This window comes from Microtus oregoni, unplaced genomic scaffold (assembly GCF_018167655.1).
Source record: "Microtus oregoni isolate MIOR12 unplaced genomic scaffold, Mior012 000013F_ref0000133, whole genome shotgun sequence".
Lineage (NCBI taxonomy): Eukaryota > Metazoa > Chordata > Mammalia > Rodentia > Cricetidae > Microtus > Microtus oregoni.
Genome location: NW_024543072.1, coordinates 6,250,976 through 6,267,420, shown reverse-complemented (window position 1 = coordinate 6,267,420; position 16,445 = coordinate 6,250,976). Strand labels below are relative to the sequence as shown.

Here is a 16,445-nt window from a genome sequence, read left to right as displayed (position 1 = left end):
TTTCATATAAAATTCAACAGGATTTCCGAATTTCCAACAGAATGGACTGAGATCCCACTGGTTCTGCTTGCTAATGAGTGCATTCAACTCTCCCCCTTCCTCGTGATCCTCACTCCCCTTTTATTCATAACTCCTGGATCTAAAGTGTGATTAATGGCCCACAAGACTTGGATTGAAAAGCTCTAATCCAGTACATTCTGTTTGATCACAACAAGGCCCAGGAAATTAAAACGATTTGTCCATAGCTGCTAGAGTCTGGGGTGGGGGTGGGGGTAAGTGGGGACTTTGGGGCCCTTTCTATTAAGCTAACTACCTGTGTGGTAGGCAAACCTACCTTCTGGCTTCATGATTAAAGCCGTCAGCATTGGAGACAGAGTTCTGGCATGGCTACTCAGTAGATCTGTGGCTTTGAATGGATTCTTTAAACTTATGCAACATCTGCATTCTTGCTATAAAATAGAGCTAGTCCTAGGTGTACGGTGCATACCTATAATCCTAACACTGGGATGCTGAGGCAGGAAGATTGCGAGTCTGAGACCAACCTAAGTCACACAATGAACAGGGCAATGCCCTCTTGAGCAGGTTTTACCTATCCTGGGTCTGGCACAGAACAAATGGCACCTACCATTATCACCTATGGGTGATAATGATGTGAACTCTGTAAATCGCCATGGTGGCTTTACTTCCACACACAGGTTACTCCAACCTGTTGCCTCCCTCCACTTCGTGAACAAGAATTCAGTATGAAGTTGCGGAGCAGGGGCTGTGGCAGACATACCCTTGCAGTCTTTGAGTGCCGGGGTTTCAATGTTTGGCTGGTTTTGGTTTCTGGCTCTGAGAATGTCTTCTCCTCCTCAGGGGCTCCCTTTCTGCTCTGTTGCTCTAATTAAGCCCACTGCTGTTGATGGAATTAGCACCGTGTGTCCATTCCTCAACTCGGTCCCTCTCTAATCTTTGCCTCCTCTCTTTGAAGTCAGGGCAATTATACTCTAATTGTAGTTGGGGAAACTGAGGTTCACACAGACTAAGTAACTGGCTTGATGGATGGAGCTGCTTAGGGGATGGATTGCAGATTAGGCACAGGGGGACCCTAGCCTTTGCGTATACAACTGATGAGTGTCCATCTCATCCTGAGACTGACCAGCCGGGAAACCAGTGAACAGAGAACCAGGATCAACTGAAGTCATCATGGGACTGTAGAACCAATATTTAGGCCTTGCGCTCCTGGCTCTTGTCTGATGATTTTTTGATCGTTTCGCACAGGTCTGGATCTTTGACCTTGGCATCACTAGTTGTAGCATCGGGTTGCCCTGCAGACTATTGATGATCCCCTTCATAGTTGGGAACTTCTAGCTCTGGGGAGTAAAGCCTTTGAATTTGAACCCTAGTTCTTCCACTTACCAACTCTGTGACTTTGGGCAAGTTGCTTGAATTTTCTGTGCCTTGGTTTCTCATACTAAATACTCCTGGAAGTGTTATGAGGGGTATGTGAAATAACGAATATACAACCAAAGACCAGCACCTGACACAGACCCCTGATCAGCTGTCAGCATTATGCATTGTGTTCTCGTCACTTTGCCAGCCTTGAGCAAGAGAGTCATGGTGCTTGCCCCTGGCTAGCTGCAGTCTACTGGGGGGGAATGTTTAAGGTAATGAACTTTAGGACTTTTTGAGAAACTCTAGTTTCATTTTTTTTATAGACTAGAGGTTGCTGCAGTGTGACCGGAAGACAGTTCTCTTTGTAAAGGTCTTGCTGCCCAGGCACGATGCCTTGAATTAAATTCCCAGAACCCGTATTATCACCGGGCGGTGGTGGCGCACTCCTTTAATCTCAGCACTTGGGAGGCAGAGACAGGAGGATCTCTGTGAGTCTGAGGCCAGCCTGATCTACAGAGCGAGTTTCAGTTCAGGGCTACACAGAGAAATCCTGTCTCAAAAAAGAAATAAAAAAAGGAAAGAAAAGAAAAAGAAAAAGCCGGGTATGGTCGTATGTCATATGTTCTTCTAATCCAAGTGTTATGGGAGGCAGAGGCCGAAAGGATCCCCAGGTCTACTGGCCAGTCAGCCTAACCTAATAGGCAGGTTCCAAGCCCCTGAGAGACCCTATGTCAAAAAACAAGGTGCTTCAGGAGGAACGCCACCTGAGGTTGTCCAATGACCTCCACATGTACATGAATACCTGTGTACACACACATGAGTACACATATGAACATGAGTATATAACATCAGTGTCAGCGTTTTGTGCCAGAAGCATAGCTCTGGGTTGCACAGAATCCGGCAGTCTCAGGCCACATGGCCAGGACACTGTGTGTTCCGTCCAGAGGAGAGCTAACCAGGGTCCTCCAGGCCAAAAGGAAGTTATGATTGGAGGAGAATTTGTGAGGCCGTAGGTCCACTGAAGGAAGAGGGAGCTGTCACAGCTGAAGCAGGCCTGTAGGAAGAAGACAGGGAAGGAGCCAAGGCTGTTGCACAGATAACACCGCCACTGTGAAGCCAAGTATTTATTTTTAAGTGACGGTGGTATATTTTAGGCCAACTTTATCCCACTTGCCGTGTCTGTCTCCGTTTTTCATCAGTGTTTTCTGTTTTTCTCCTAGTGGATCTTCTCTCTATTTGAACCTCTTGTTCACGTTGCCATTTGCTTTAAAGGCCTCTGTCTGCGGCTGGTTTCTCTTTTGTCAATTTACACAAGCAATAGCCATCTGGGAATAGTGAACTTCAATAGAGAAAATGCCTCCTCCCACCAGATTGGTCTGTAGGGCATTTTCTTGATTAATGATTGATGTGGGAGATCCCAGGTCACTGTGGGCAGTGCCATCCCTGTGTAGATAGTCCTGGTTGTACAAGAAAGCAGGCTGAGCCGGGTGGTGGTGGCGCACGCCTTTAATCCCAGCACTCGGGAGGCAGGGGCAGGCGGATCTCTGTGAGTTCGAGACCAGCCTGGTCTACAAGAGCTAGTTCCAGGACAGGAACCAAAAGCTATGGAGAAACCCTGTCTCGAAAAATCAAAAGAAAGAAAGCAGGCTGAGCAAGCCATGTAGTGCAAAGTAGTAAAGAACACTCCTCCATGGCCTCTGCTCCCATGGTTCCTGCCTCCAGGTTCCTGCCCTGAATTCGCTTCCTGATGGACTGTCAGGTGTATGAAATACCCCTTTCCCCTTGAGATTGTTTTTGGTCCAGGTGTTTGTCACACCCACTGGGACGGTCTTCATTTGCTACTCCTGACTATGAGAATTCCGCACTTCCTTTCCTGATGAGCTATTGCAGTACTGAAGTCATCCAAACTATAGACGGCCTGTACCAGATGTGCTGCCTCTGGGCAAAAGAGCTCTCTCAGCAGAGACGGTGATGGTGTTAGCTGAAGGCTTTCCCAGGTAAACATGGGACAGCAAAGACAGTTCCCCTGCACACACCTTCATCTTGGTTGTTTCACAGAAGCACACAATTGTAAGCGTTTCTCTCTAGATCACTTTGTTGTAGCATTTAAGAAGCTATACATGGGGGTTGGGGGGGGTCACATAACCTACCCAAGGTCGACTAGCAAGTTCAGTAGTAGAGCCACGCAGGATTGAGCCCTGTGTGTTAGCTTGCTTTTCATTACTATAACCAAGATACCTAAGAGGGCAACGGAAGCACGACTAATCAAAACTCAGGGAGAGAAATCGGGGTTCATCCTGAAGACCCAAAAAGTAAAACAGCCAGCCACTGGCTTTTACCTCAGCCTCAGTCTGAATATGGTGATCCTGCCTCCAGGAATCTCAGAATGAGACTGTGCCTGAGAGCTGTCTCCTCCCGTTTTTCATTCCTCTCTGGGGCTAGGATTACAGGTGTGCCCCACTGGGATTAAAGACATGCATTGGTGTGGGAAATCCTTCTGTATGGCAACGAGTGTGGCTACTGGGGTTAAAGGTGTGTGCTGTCTGATCTTCAGGCAAGCTTTATTTATTAAAATACAATTGAGATGCCACCACAGGCAACAAGCAGGGAGGCGTTACTTCAGCTCATGGTTTCAGAGGGTTCAGTCCATTATGGTGGGGAGGGGGTGGTGGCACAGAGAAGTTCCCACTTAGCTGGGAGCAGAAGAACTGGGGAAATCCCACACCCCTCCAGCTTTCTCCTCTCTCTCTCTCTCTCTCTCTCTCTCTCTCTCTCCCTCTCTCTGTCTCTGTCTGGGCCCCTAGCCTACCAGATGGTGCTACCCACATTCGTCATAGTATGTCTCCCATCAGCTAACTCTCAGGAAACACATTTCTCCAGCTCTTAAGTACTTCTTAATCTGATCAAGTTGACAATAGCCATTAACTGCTGCTCCCCTTTATCACCGGTTTGGGTCAGTCTGCCATTTACTGTGCTGCTGCTTTTGTGTGTCCAACATTCAAGTCAGTGTTTGAGATCGTGGAGTTAAAGAATTAATCCCTTCAAAAGGAAGAAGGATAGGCAAATGACTAAGTCTATCACTCCTCCTCTAGGTCATTGAGAAAAGGGAGTGGGTTGAATTGTTTATCATTCTTACATACTTTATGTCTACAATATGGATATACATGCATCTCCTCATTAAACCATTCGTGGGCTTTTTATCTTATTAAAGCCTTGAAACTGTGGCCAGGAAGAAACTGTGGCCAGGAGAGAACTTACATTAGTTGTTTTTTGACCTCTGCATGTACTCATGATATATATGTACCGTGTAGATACACACGCATACACTAAAGTAAAACATCACAATTTTACAGATGATTAGACTGAGGTTTGACATTAGGGATTAAATTGTCCAAAATCAGATAGCTGTCAAATAAAAACTCAGTATTTGTGTCCAGGCTTCTCATCTCTGTGGGCTTGTATGTTTCTTTCGTTGTGCCGGGAACTGAAGGAAAATGTGTTAAAAATTCCACAGAGGAAGTTTTGATATAGGACTCAGCAAGTATCTCAGTGCCTAGTTCTGAGTTTTATCCTCAGCAGCAAGAGGATGGGGGCGGGGGTGTGGGTGGGAGCAAATGTTGCTACAGAGCCAAGGTAGAAGACAAACACTTTAGTCTTCACAGTGTACGGTCACCAAGCAAACATTTATAATTGGTCTTTAGGTTCTGAAGCAGACCGCATGTTCTGACTTTGTGACTTTGTAATATAACCTTCCCTGGTAAAAGTTCCTTTAGGATATAAGGATGAAGCTAGGGGATGAAGCTAGGGAAAGAAGCCTTAGATATCCCTGCTTCCAGCTGGTACAGATGTTTGGCCTCCATAGGCCAGGGAGAAGGAGAAAGTCGGCTCCTCTCCACTGAGCTCCTCGCTGGGGATGAGGCTAAGTTTAGGAAAGATGCCAAAAGGGTGGGCCTGAGAGAGGGAGGAAAGGGATGTGGTGTTGGAGCTCATGACTCAGGAAACGTGATGGCACCTCCTTTCGGGGTGGCATGAGGCAAGCATTTAGGAAAGAATATGAGCTATTGTTGTACATTTTTTTTCTGATGGGTGGGTTGTTTTTATAAAGTTTTATGATCAGGAAACTGATGCAGCATGCTGATCCCTTTGGTTTTGGTTTTTTTTGTTTTTTTGTTTTTTTTTTTTTTTGCTCTGCCAGCATCATTTTTGAATTTATTTTTGAACTTTGATGACAGGCATTTCCTTTAAAACTTCTGGAGGTAAAGTGTAGCAAGACACCCCAAATTGCTTCCTAACAGCAGAATCCAAGAGAAGCTTCTGATCTTTGCTATAACCCCACCAGACAAATCCCCCTCCCCATCTAAAGGAGGATAGTTCTTTCAGTGCCAGAGGTGGTCTAACAAACACGGTCCCTTTTTAAACACTCTAGAAAATGTGTCTAACATGTGGGAAGCCTCCAGCGTCCATTAAAATGGGGCCTGTTGTGGCAATGAAAATACAGATCGGATTGCTCCCCTCCCCTGACTCATAAAAAACCTAGCCTCCTTTGCTAGTCTTTCTCCTGGAGGATGATTTTATCCTCAAGTACGTGGTCCTATCTGTTGTACCCTGGAAGGCACTAAGCCAGTTCTTGGGCTTCTGGCTGCCAACTATGGAGATGTTAAAAGCCTGTTTGGTTGCCGCAGGGCATTAATTCATTGCCTACCTTGTAAAAGTGGTGTCTTACTGCATTTTCCTGGCACCAGAGAAATCCCTGTACCTACTGTTGCATTTGGGTTTTCTGAGCCTGCAGGCAGCTCGGGGTTACTAAAGTTCAGAAAGGAGGCCACATGATGCTGGCTCTACCATTTCAATTCTCTTACTTCTTTCCTTCCTCCCACTCACTGACAGATGAGTTTGGCCGTCTTGGTGTTAGAAGCTCTCAGTCACCTCCTGTAAGAATCTGAGAGGGAGATCATGACCCTCCTTGGATGGAACAGAGTGTTCGTTGATTTTGTGTGGCTTTGAACACATACCTGACAGGACAGCTCGAAAGGAAGAGAGGGACTCTGTTCGTGACTGGGAAGGCAGAGGCAGGTAGCACAGCGCACATCATGGCTGTCTGGGAAGCGGAGAAAGGGGGATGCTGACATGAGGTGGTACATTCAAGGGTGGATCTTCTTTGGAAATATGGTCACAGACACAACCAACAGTCTCGCCTACCAGTCTTGCAGATGATTCTCATTCTAGTCAAGTTGGCAGTGAAGAGCCACCATTCCAGGCGGCTAGCAGAGACGTATTCATCCCTTCCCTTTGGCTTCCTGGGATGAAAATTTGAGTCTAGGGATAGATGTAGTGCTGCATCTATAGTCTTGGAATCTCAGAAAGCTGAGGCAGGAGGATCATCTGAGCTTAGAACTCAAGAGCAGGCTGCATGGGCAGCATAAATGAGACAGTGCCTCAAAAAATAAAACAAAATGATGTGAGATTGAGCGCACACACTCACCTCCTCCTGGAAGCTATGTGGTATCTTAAACACTAAATAAAATCCTCCTCCTCTCCTCACAAAAAGCCTTTCAGGCCCTACCTCAAGAGAGCAAAGACTCAGCATAAAGAGCCCTACGTTTCAAAGTTGTTTCCATAAATTTTGAGCCATCAGAAAGCTAAGTTAAGGACCCATGTCTACTTTTCAAAATTTCTGGTAGCCCACCTGCACATGACTTCCTAGTCCTATCCCAAATACTATGTATGCTATGGCCAGTGGGGGAGGGAAGGTCTGAGCTATTGATAACTGATGGCTGAGAGGAGAGAATCAGTTTTCTTTAGGGATGTGGTCCCTGGTAGTTCAACTGTGCGTGGGTGGGCGTTCCCCCACTCGCGTGTGTATGAGCAGCACCAACTGGACTCGAGGTTTTTTGAGAAAGAGAGAGCACACGAAGTTGAGAGGGAGGTGTGAAGTTGGATCTTGAAGAAGTTAGAAAAGGGAGGATATGATCAAAATTATTATTTGCATGCATTACATTCTCAATAAATAAAAAATACTAATAAAAAGTCATGAAGGGGGACATGAGGGTAGAGGAAACCCAAGAGAAGTTGTGAGGAAGGAGTAAATATGATCAAAATATTATATGTGTATATGAAATTCTCAAAGAATAAATTTTTAAAATGTAAGATAGTGTCACACTACATACCTCTGGCTGACCTAGAACTTACTATGTAGACCAGGCTAACCTCACATTCACTGAGCTCCACCAGCCCCTGACTCCCAAGTGCTGGGATTAAAAGCATGCGCCACCATGCGTGGCCATAAAAATCTTATTTTAAAAAGAAATTAGAGACTGGAAAGATGACTCAGCAGTTAAGAACTGGGCTAAGTGGGTGCTCTTCCAGCACCCACTTCAGGAGGCTCACAATGCCTCTGGCTTCCTCATTCACTTGCATGCTTGCGCTCATGCCTACAACACACGGATACACATACATACACATAATTAAAAACAATAATTTTAAGATGAAACTACACTCTGTTACTTTGGGAGGGGCAAAACCTCTAGAGTTACCTTTCATGACATCTCTGACCAGTCCTATTTCAATTTAATTTTCATTTTGTTGTTTGATACGTGCCAGTATGGTAGAAAGAACCGGAACTGATGTGATTAGCAATAAGGGTAAAATCCATGATCCCTCCTACACCCTCATACCTCACTGTGGTTAAACAGTGGAGATAAAGGATCTGTTGAGAGAGGAATATCGGGGTGAGAGAGGTACTCAGTGCTGCGAGGAGACAAAATGAGGGTTACCCCCAGCCACGATTGAGAATTAGCCAGGCAAAACCATCGGGTATTTGTGTGTTGATGATACTGAAGAGGAAGAAGCAGATGATAATACCATCAACAAGAGCTACTCCATGGCTGGGGCCTTTCTGCTCATTCTTTATTGTTAAAACTTTCAGTTTGCTCACAACTGCGGACACATGGGAACTGTGTTTGCTGAGCTTGGGCTTGGATGTGAGCTGGGGGGAAAAAATCAAACAAATCAGGAACTCTGTGTCTTGGGGTGGGGCGCCCAGCTGGTAGAGGGCTTACCTATCGTGCAGGAAGTCCTGGGTTCATTCCCCAGTACAGCATAAACCAGCTGTGGTGGCATAGGCTTGTAATCCCCGAATTTAGGAGGTAGAGGTGCGGGGAGCAAGAGTTCAAGGTCATCTTCAACTACATAATGTGTTTTAAGACAGCCCTGGCTTTCTGAGTCTCTGTTACAAATATACAATAAAATAATAAAAAGCAGAAGGTCTCTTCACTCAGCTCCCACTTGACCAAAGCGCTCAGTTAGCCCACCCACTTCAACTGCCTAGCAAGTTCTCTCTACCCAAAGCACCTGGCAAATCTCAGCTTCTGGGCCCGTTGCAGCTCCGTGGCACAACAGCCAATGTCTGCTCCCACCAGATGAGACACATACTTGCCAAGAGTTCCTGAACCTGTTCCTTCTGGTTGGACCAGTTCTATAATTAAGGGCTTCTACAGAACAATCTCCCCCCCCCCCAACACACACACACCCCAGCCCCAGGTCTTTTTGCAGGTAAACATTTCAAGCCAACAGCCCTCCTTTTATTCTTTACAGCTAATTTTTTTTTTTTAAAAAAAACTTAAATGCAGTTGTACCTCTCAGCTATGAAGATAAGTGTGTTTTTCTTTGAAGCCCTGGATACCAGATTGTAAATCTAATTCCAAGTGTCAGAGCATGTCTCCCGGTGGGTGGCTTCGCTGGGAGCTGGGATGAAGTGTGGATTTGTACATCTTTCATTGTATCCCTTATGCACCCATGTGTAGATAGCATGTTGCCTGGCACACTCTAGATTCCCAGTGCTTGATCGTTTGCATGAACCAATACATAGATTTCTCTACTCATTCTGGACTTTGAAGCTATAACATTGGGCTCAGCATCCCCAGGTCTGTAGTTAGATCACTGCTGGCAGCAAGTGGGGGAGGGAAACAGTGGGGACCCGGTTCACTGTTCTGATTCATAACACAGCATCCCTCAAACATGCTCTTTGACGGTGTTGATCAAAAATACACATTTCTAAGCTCCCCTCTCAAACATTCCAGTTCACTGGACCCCAAATGGGGCTCAGGATGTGGATTTAGTAAGCTTTTCATTCAATTCCACTTCAAGCAAGGTAAGGAAATGACCTGACTTCTGAGATGTCAGATGTCCACTTAAAACCCATGGCATAAGGCTGGAGAGATGGCTCAGCGGTTAAGAGCACTGACTGCTCTTCCAGAGGACCCGGGTTCGATTCCCAGCACCCACATGGCAGCTCACAACTGTCTGAAAATGCAGTTCCATGAGATCTGACACCTTCACACCAACAAACATAATAAAGTTAAGTAAATAAATGAAAAAAGTAAAAGAAAGTAAAAAAAAAAACAAAAAAAACAACCCATGGCATGAGCACTGTTGTGCCCCATCATTCCCGTTTGCCTTCACTTTTCTTTTGCATGTATATGTGTGTCTGGTGTGTGTGTACATATATGTGGACATATGTGTATGTTAGAGGCCAGAGGTTGGTGTCAGGTGTCTACCTTGATCGTTCTTCACTTGATGTCCTGAAGCAGGTTCTCTCCTTTGAACCAAGAGTTCACTAGCTTGCCCTGGGATCCGCTATCTCTGCCTCCGCACTGGGATTGCAGGTGGCTACTATGATCACCCGTGCTTTTGTATTGGATGCTAAGGATCCGAACACCAGTCCTAGGGCTTGTGTGGCAGGCATTTTAACTACTCAGCCACCTCTCCAGCCCCTGCCCTCAGGCTTCTCTGGAAATGCAGTGTGTCTTACAAGGGATCCCATTGTATACATTTGTAATATATTTTTCTTCCTTCCTTCCTTTATTCCTTTTTTTTTTTTAATTTTGGTTTTTAAGTCGGGGGCTTTTGTTTCTCTCTGTGACAGCCCTAGCTGTCCTGGAAGTCGCTCTGTAGACCAGGCTGGCCTCAAACTCACAGAGATCCATCTGCTTCTGCCTCCCAAGTGCTGGAATTAAAAGTGTGTGCCACCACCACCTGGCGATATTTTTCTTTCTTGATAGCACATCAAACAGTAGCACAGTCACTGTCTGTGGCTTCTGAAAGGTGATGGACGTGACACATTTATAACTGTGTTTGTAGTGGGTAGAAGGAAAACCATTTCCACATTGACAAAGGCCAGATTTTAACATTTTGGGCTCTCATTTCTTTATATACAGCTGGTATACGTGTCTCACATATGTGTATGTTACCTGTAGGCTGAGGAGAAGAAATAATTTTGAAATAAAACAAACATTTTGAATTTTCACCTCCTATTAAGAAATACTCCCAAGGAGATGTAAATTGTTTATAAGATACAAGCACTCACTGGTGGTATACAAAAAACATGCCAAGGGGTGGCTTATTTCTTTGAGTAAAATAAACCTTCTGATAGCCAGCCATTCAAATAAAGATCATCAATCTTAATACAGAACTATAAGTGAAATGAGTTTTTGATTGCACCTATGCAGCCAGTAATAATGCATGGAACAACCCTTGAGTAGTTAAATCTCTGAGTTTATATTTCTGCCACAACCCCTGAACAACTGAACATGGTGATCAAGATCCTAGAAAACACCCAAATCTGCAAAACTGCTTCCCCCACTTCCCTGTTTCTGCTTACTTATATTTTATTGAAACTAATTATCACTGGACTTTTGAAGGGCGTTTTTATATATGAAGTAGTTTTTTTTCTTTCAGACAATAATTACACAAAACAATGGATTTCACCATGACATCTTCATAATGAATATACTGTATGTGTTCATACTTTTCACGTTGGTCTCTTCTGTCCTCCTCCCACTCCCACTGTACCCCATTCCTCTTCCCAAAAACCCTCTCTTCTACTTTCATGCCTTAAAAAATAACCTAGATTCTAATTATGAACTAGAACATGCAATACATGCTTCTGTGTGTGTGTGTCGAGTCATTTTCAGAAAATTATCTGTCTCTCCTTTATTTGACATTCTGTTTTCTTCTCTTGACTCATTCATGTGATATGGAATCTGTTATTTGGCTAAGAGTCAGGCATGGACACCAGGACAGGTTTGAGACGAGACTGGGCTTCTTTGCACTCAGTTTTCCTTTGTCTGCCCAGCCTAAGCTGCCACCTGATCCTATCCAGCGGCCAAGGCCTAAAAGACCTTCAAGGTCAAGACCAGCAGATTCTTTAGACTGGGAGCCACATTTCAGTGCGTTCTCTTAAGGCAATGCAGTGAGTGTAGCAGTGAAATGTTGGCACTTCGGATGCACTCGTTCTTTGTTGTGGGGGGCCACACAGGTACTGTCATCACCAACATCCCAGCCTCTCCCCAATAGATGCCAGTGAAGTCTGGCATCTTCCAGAGAGAAATTTAAAATGCATTTCGCTAGGCATGCTGGTAATGCCAACACAATGGAGGCTGAAGCATGAGGATTGCTGTGAGTTGAAGTCAGTCAGGACTACACAGTGAGTTCCAGGTCAGCCTGGGCTTCTGAATAAGAGTATATCACAACAAAAACAAAAAGCACATAGACATTGCCAAAGGTGTTCAGGAGACAGAATCACCTCTAACTAAACTGTTGCTCTGACAAACCAGAAGGCAAAAAATGCACACATCATAGCTTATCAACACAGTCAAATTTTATAAATACTTTAATATGACTCTTTTTTTATTTTGGCATGATGGCTGACAATCCACAGAATTAGTTCAATGGGGAGAAAGGTTTTTGTTGTGGAATATTAATTATAGGTATGTTATATTCATTTACGCTGTGAAATATTGTTTGATGGCACAAAGATATGCTACATTCTTTTATGTTGTGTTTGTTTAACTCTGTGAAGCTGTGTTACTTTGCCTGTCTAAAACACCTGATTGGTCTAATAAAGAGCTGAACAGCCAATAGCAAGGCAGGAGAAAGGATAGGCATTGAAAAGGATCAAGGAGTAAGAGAAGGACAGAAGGATCCCAGGGACCAGCCACCCAGCTACACAACAAGCCATGGAGTAAGAAGTAAAGAAAGGTATACAGAAATAGAGAAAGGCAAAATGTAGACGGGATAATTTAAGAAAAGCTAGAAGAAAAAAACAAGTCAAGCTAAGGCCAGGCATCCATAAGTAAGAAAAAAATCTCTTTGTGCATTTTTTGGGGGATCTGGGTGGTGGGCCCCCAAAAGAGCCAAAGAGTAAACTAAAACAACCAACAACAAGTTTTGGGTTTTGTTTGTTGGTTGCTATCATTTTAAATTCATTGTCTTTTCAGACTTGTTCCTGAAAACAGAACATTTTGGACAATGCAAAAATTAAGTCTTCCAGTTATAGAATACCCAGGGTCAGAGTTTTACTAATTTGTCTTGGAGCCAGGAGGCACATCCCCATGCAAGGAGGAAGTACCAGTGTATGTGACTTTAGATACAACCATATGTGCATTTGCTGTTTGTGTGGCAGTAGATCACAGCCCCGATTCCAGAGTTCCCTGCTTTCTCCTCCTTCCTCCCATCAAGACAGAAGTTGAAGAAAGGAGAGGGAGCTTGATTACTAATTGGGACCATCGCCCAAAAGAAAGGGGAGGGGAGAGATGTTGGAACGTGTGAGTGCCCAACATGTACTTGCATGACCCTGTCTGGTTGGCCAGTAGAAGCTATGGCTACAGGTGCCAGGGAAGCTACAGGGGTTTGCATGGTGGGAGGCTGAGCCCTGATGGACCTGCTTCTTCTGTGATGCATAACTTGCCACAGAGGTCTCATCTGAAAGGCCATGTCTGAAATTGGACCATATTTATTGGACCTGCCCAGCAGGGAAGCTTAAGAATGGGGAGAAAACCAGAAGAGAAGTAACTAATCGAGGAAGCGTCCAGTACATATTTGATGAATGAATGAATCACTCCTCTCCATGAATGAATCTTTAAGAAAAAAAGAAATCCAACCCTGATAGTCAGGGCAGTGCTGATAGGAGAGAGCATGGTCCTGCTGGCTGAGATGGTCACAGCCACTTTAACCTCTGAGGTTTTAGCCCATGATGGGTCTGTTCTGAGTAGGGGGTGGTCGGACTTCTAACCACACCTGATCATCGGCTAGATTAAAAAGGGCTAATGACCAGTAGCGTGCACAGCTTCAGCATCCCAACCCCTCAGAAGCACCAGTGACCTGCACAGCACAAGGGAGACCATGGATTTGTGCTTGGCATTGTTCCTGGAAATGCAGAGCAGGCTTCTTGATTCAGTCTCCGGGATCCTGGCTGGAGACTGCCTGGTTGCGAAGTGCTTTGTGGGCTTGTAACTGATTGTGCTGAAGCAGAGCTCTGAAGGGTGTTGTGTGCTGTTGTTTTTAGGGGAGCTGCTGTTAGGCTGTGTTGTTCCTGAGCTGTAAACACACGCGTGCATGTGCACGCACACACATGGGCAGGGGGTGGGGTGCAGGGCACAACACCCCTGCTGCTCACTTGGGAGGCCTTACTGGGCTGGTCTAGTCTCCCTAAAATCAGCCGCTAGCCTGGCTCTGTGCTTGGGATCCCTCTCCTAGGACAGCCTGTTGGCTAACAGGCTTTGGTCACTCACACCCCTACTTAGAGTCCCAGACAGTTTGCCCAAATCCTGAGTCAGCAAATAAAGCAGAGGGAGAGAGGCGTGAAACCTAGAAACAAGGCAGACCTTGCATAAGGAAAAAAACAAACAAACCTTAAAAGTTGTTAGAATGTCCCATGGACCACATACAAAACTTGTATATCCTACCCCAAATTGCTGGCCTAGTGTATGGGATTTGTTATAACATGTGTGTATGTACATATGTATCTTTAATATGTATGTATGTATCTTTAAGAATTTAAAGATGAGACTCCTATCTGGTGGTGAAACATTCAGACTATGAGAACTTGAAATCGGAACCCAAGGACACTGGATATTTCCATCATCACTTTCACATGCATATTGGAGCTTAGCCACTCTGCAGTAGTTAAGTAGTTACGGGCTATTAGCAATTCTCTCTTTTTCCCTTCGTCCTTCTTTCCATCCCTAGATAAAAGCTAAAAAAACAACATGTTTGCTGCATATATGTTATTCACTGATTCTATAGTTTCTAGTATTTTTTTAAAAGGCAAAAAAAAATCTTAAGAGAAAATGAAATGTGTATAGTAGGCTTCTTGTTATATGATTGTTATTTGCTGTAAAATAATTAAACTTGGGGTTCAGTTTCTGTCCCCCATTGTGTGTGTGCGTGTGTGTGTGTGTGCATGTGTATGTGTGTGTGTGTGCGTGTGTGTGTGTGTTCTCATGTGTGTGGGTGTCAGTGAAGGTCAGAAGAGGCTATCAGAGCCTCTGGAGTTATAGAGCTCATCATATTCCCAGATGAGCTGTTGATGCCCCAGGCCTTGTGGTAAGATTGTGGGTGAGCCCTTGAAGGAGAGGCCTGGGGGTGCTTTGTCTTGGGAACATGTCACTGCCCCTCAGACTGGCTTGGTTGGTTGTCCTTGGAGATGGGATCCCTTCACCCCTCTGCTGAACTTGGCCAAGCTTGCAGGGAGTATGATTGTGTTCATGAGGATTCACCTCTAGTGCAGCTCGGGCTGAAAAGACTGAGCAGGAATATCCCAGGGAAAATCAGCAGTTCTGACATGCCCCTTCCCACTCCCTGCCTCTTCTGCTACAGTTTTCTTCCTTTTTCTTCAGGCTGTATACGTGGAAAGAAAACCATGGGTGCTTTCTCCAGTCTTAGTCAGAATCCACCCATGCAGGAGCCTGTTTACACAGAGGTCCTTCCTGCAGCAAAGGCTATCATCTCTCCAACCGAGTTAGGCAAGATGGCAGGTGGGCTTGTTGCTGGGGTGTGGATTTGGTACCTGAGATGGAAGATCCACAAGCAGTTTCCTGCCAGGGAAAGTAAGAACTGGTAGGTTCTGACCTCATCTGGAAACGGAGAACACTGAAACGGGGTCTAAATTTCTCCATCTCAATGTTTCCCTCCATCCAAGATGCAAAAAAGAGTCAGTATCTCCCTGTGCCAACACCTGGTGTATCTGTGCCTTTCACATGCGTACGGAGGGATACCACAGTCAAGTTTACAAGAAATGTAATTTGTACTTTGAGGAAATGATAACTTTTAAGAAGATTAACCTCTTCTTTTTCCTAGTGGCAGGTGAATATATTTTTATTGTGAGAGATTGAAAAACATCACCTGTAACTTTAAAGTCCCTGGCCACTAATTCTAACCCTTTTAATTTTAGATATTTCTCCTCTGCCATCAGGGACTGCGTAAGCTTGCTGCAGGTTCTTCCAGTCAATGTTGTTGACCCACAACACTAAGAAACTACTCTTTTGTAGATATGCTTTTAACACAAATGGTATTGTGTTGTGTTGTTTTGTTCCACATTGTTATATTTTAGATACCGGGAATTGAACTCAGGGCCTCACCCTTACTAACTATTCTACCAAAGATCTGCACTCCCAACCCTGTGCAATTATTCTCAAACTGAGGCCAATATAAAGGAAATGTCTCAGTTCCACACCTATACCCATCTCCTTTCTGATAGCTATAGGGTTGTATTCCATAGTGAGGAAAGTTTACTTAAGCGGTCCCTACTGAGAATGTTACCATTGTTTCTAGTTTTTTTGTTTTGTTTTGTTTTGTTTTTACTGGCATGGGCAGGTTTGCAGCAACGACTTTGTAATCGCTTCTTGGGCATTTACAAAGTCAACGCTAGCCCAGAAAATATCCTCGAAGGCGTGGTCTTCGCTTGGGGGAGGGGGCGAAGACGCAATCAATCCAGCGTGGGTATAGGGGTGAGTGGCTGGAGGGGACTCCGTCCGTGGTGGATTTCTCTGCTGTGAAGGTTGGTTACACGGTGCTTTGAAAGTATTCAGAACTCAGTGAACTGCAGACTTTAAGTGGGTGCATTTTACTGTTTGGGCTGCTCTTACCCTAATAACGTTCATTTAGAAAAAAAAAAAGTGTCCAGGATAGCCAGGTATACATAGACAGTGGAAAGAAAGAAAGAAAGAAAAAAAGAAAGAAAGAAGGAAGGAAGGAAGGAAGGAAGGAAAGAAAAGAAAAGAAAATGTGAA

The 16,445-nt window shown here is 44.7% G+C and overlaps 1 protein-coding gene across 3 annotated transcripts in view; it reads left to right on the top strand.

Annotated features, from left to right (window-relative positions):
- Window positions 1-16,445, top strand: part of Arhgef3 (Rho guanine nucleotide exchange factor 3) — a 283,256-nt gene that overhangs the window by 193,817 nt on the left and 72,994 nt on the right. The gene's annotated exons all lie outside the window — the stretch shown is intronic.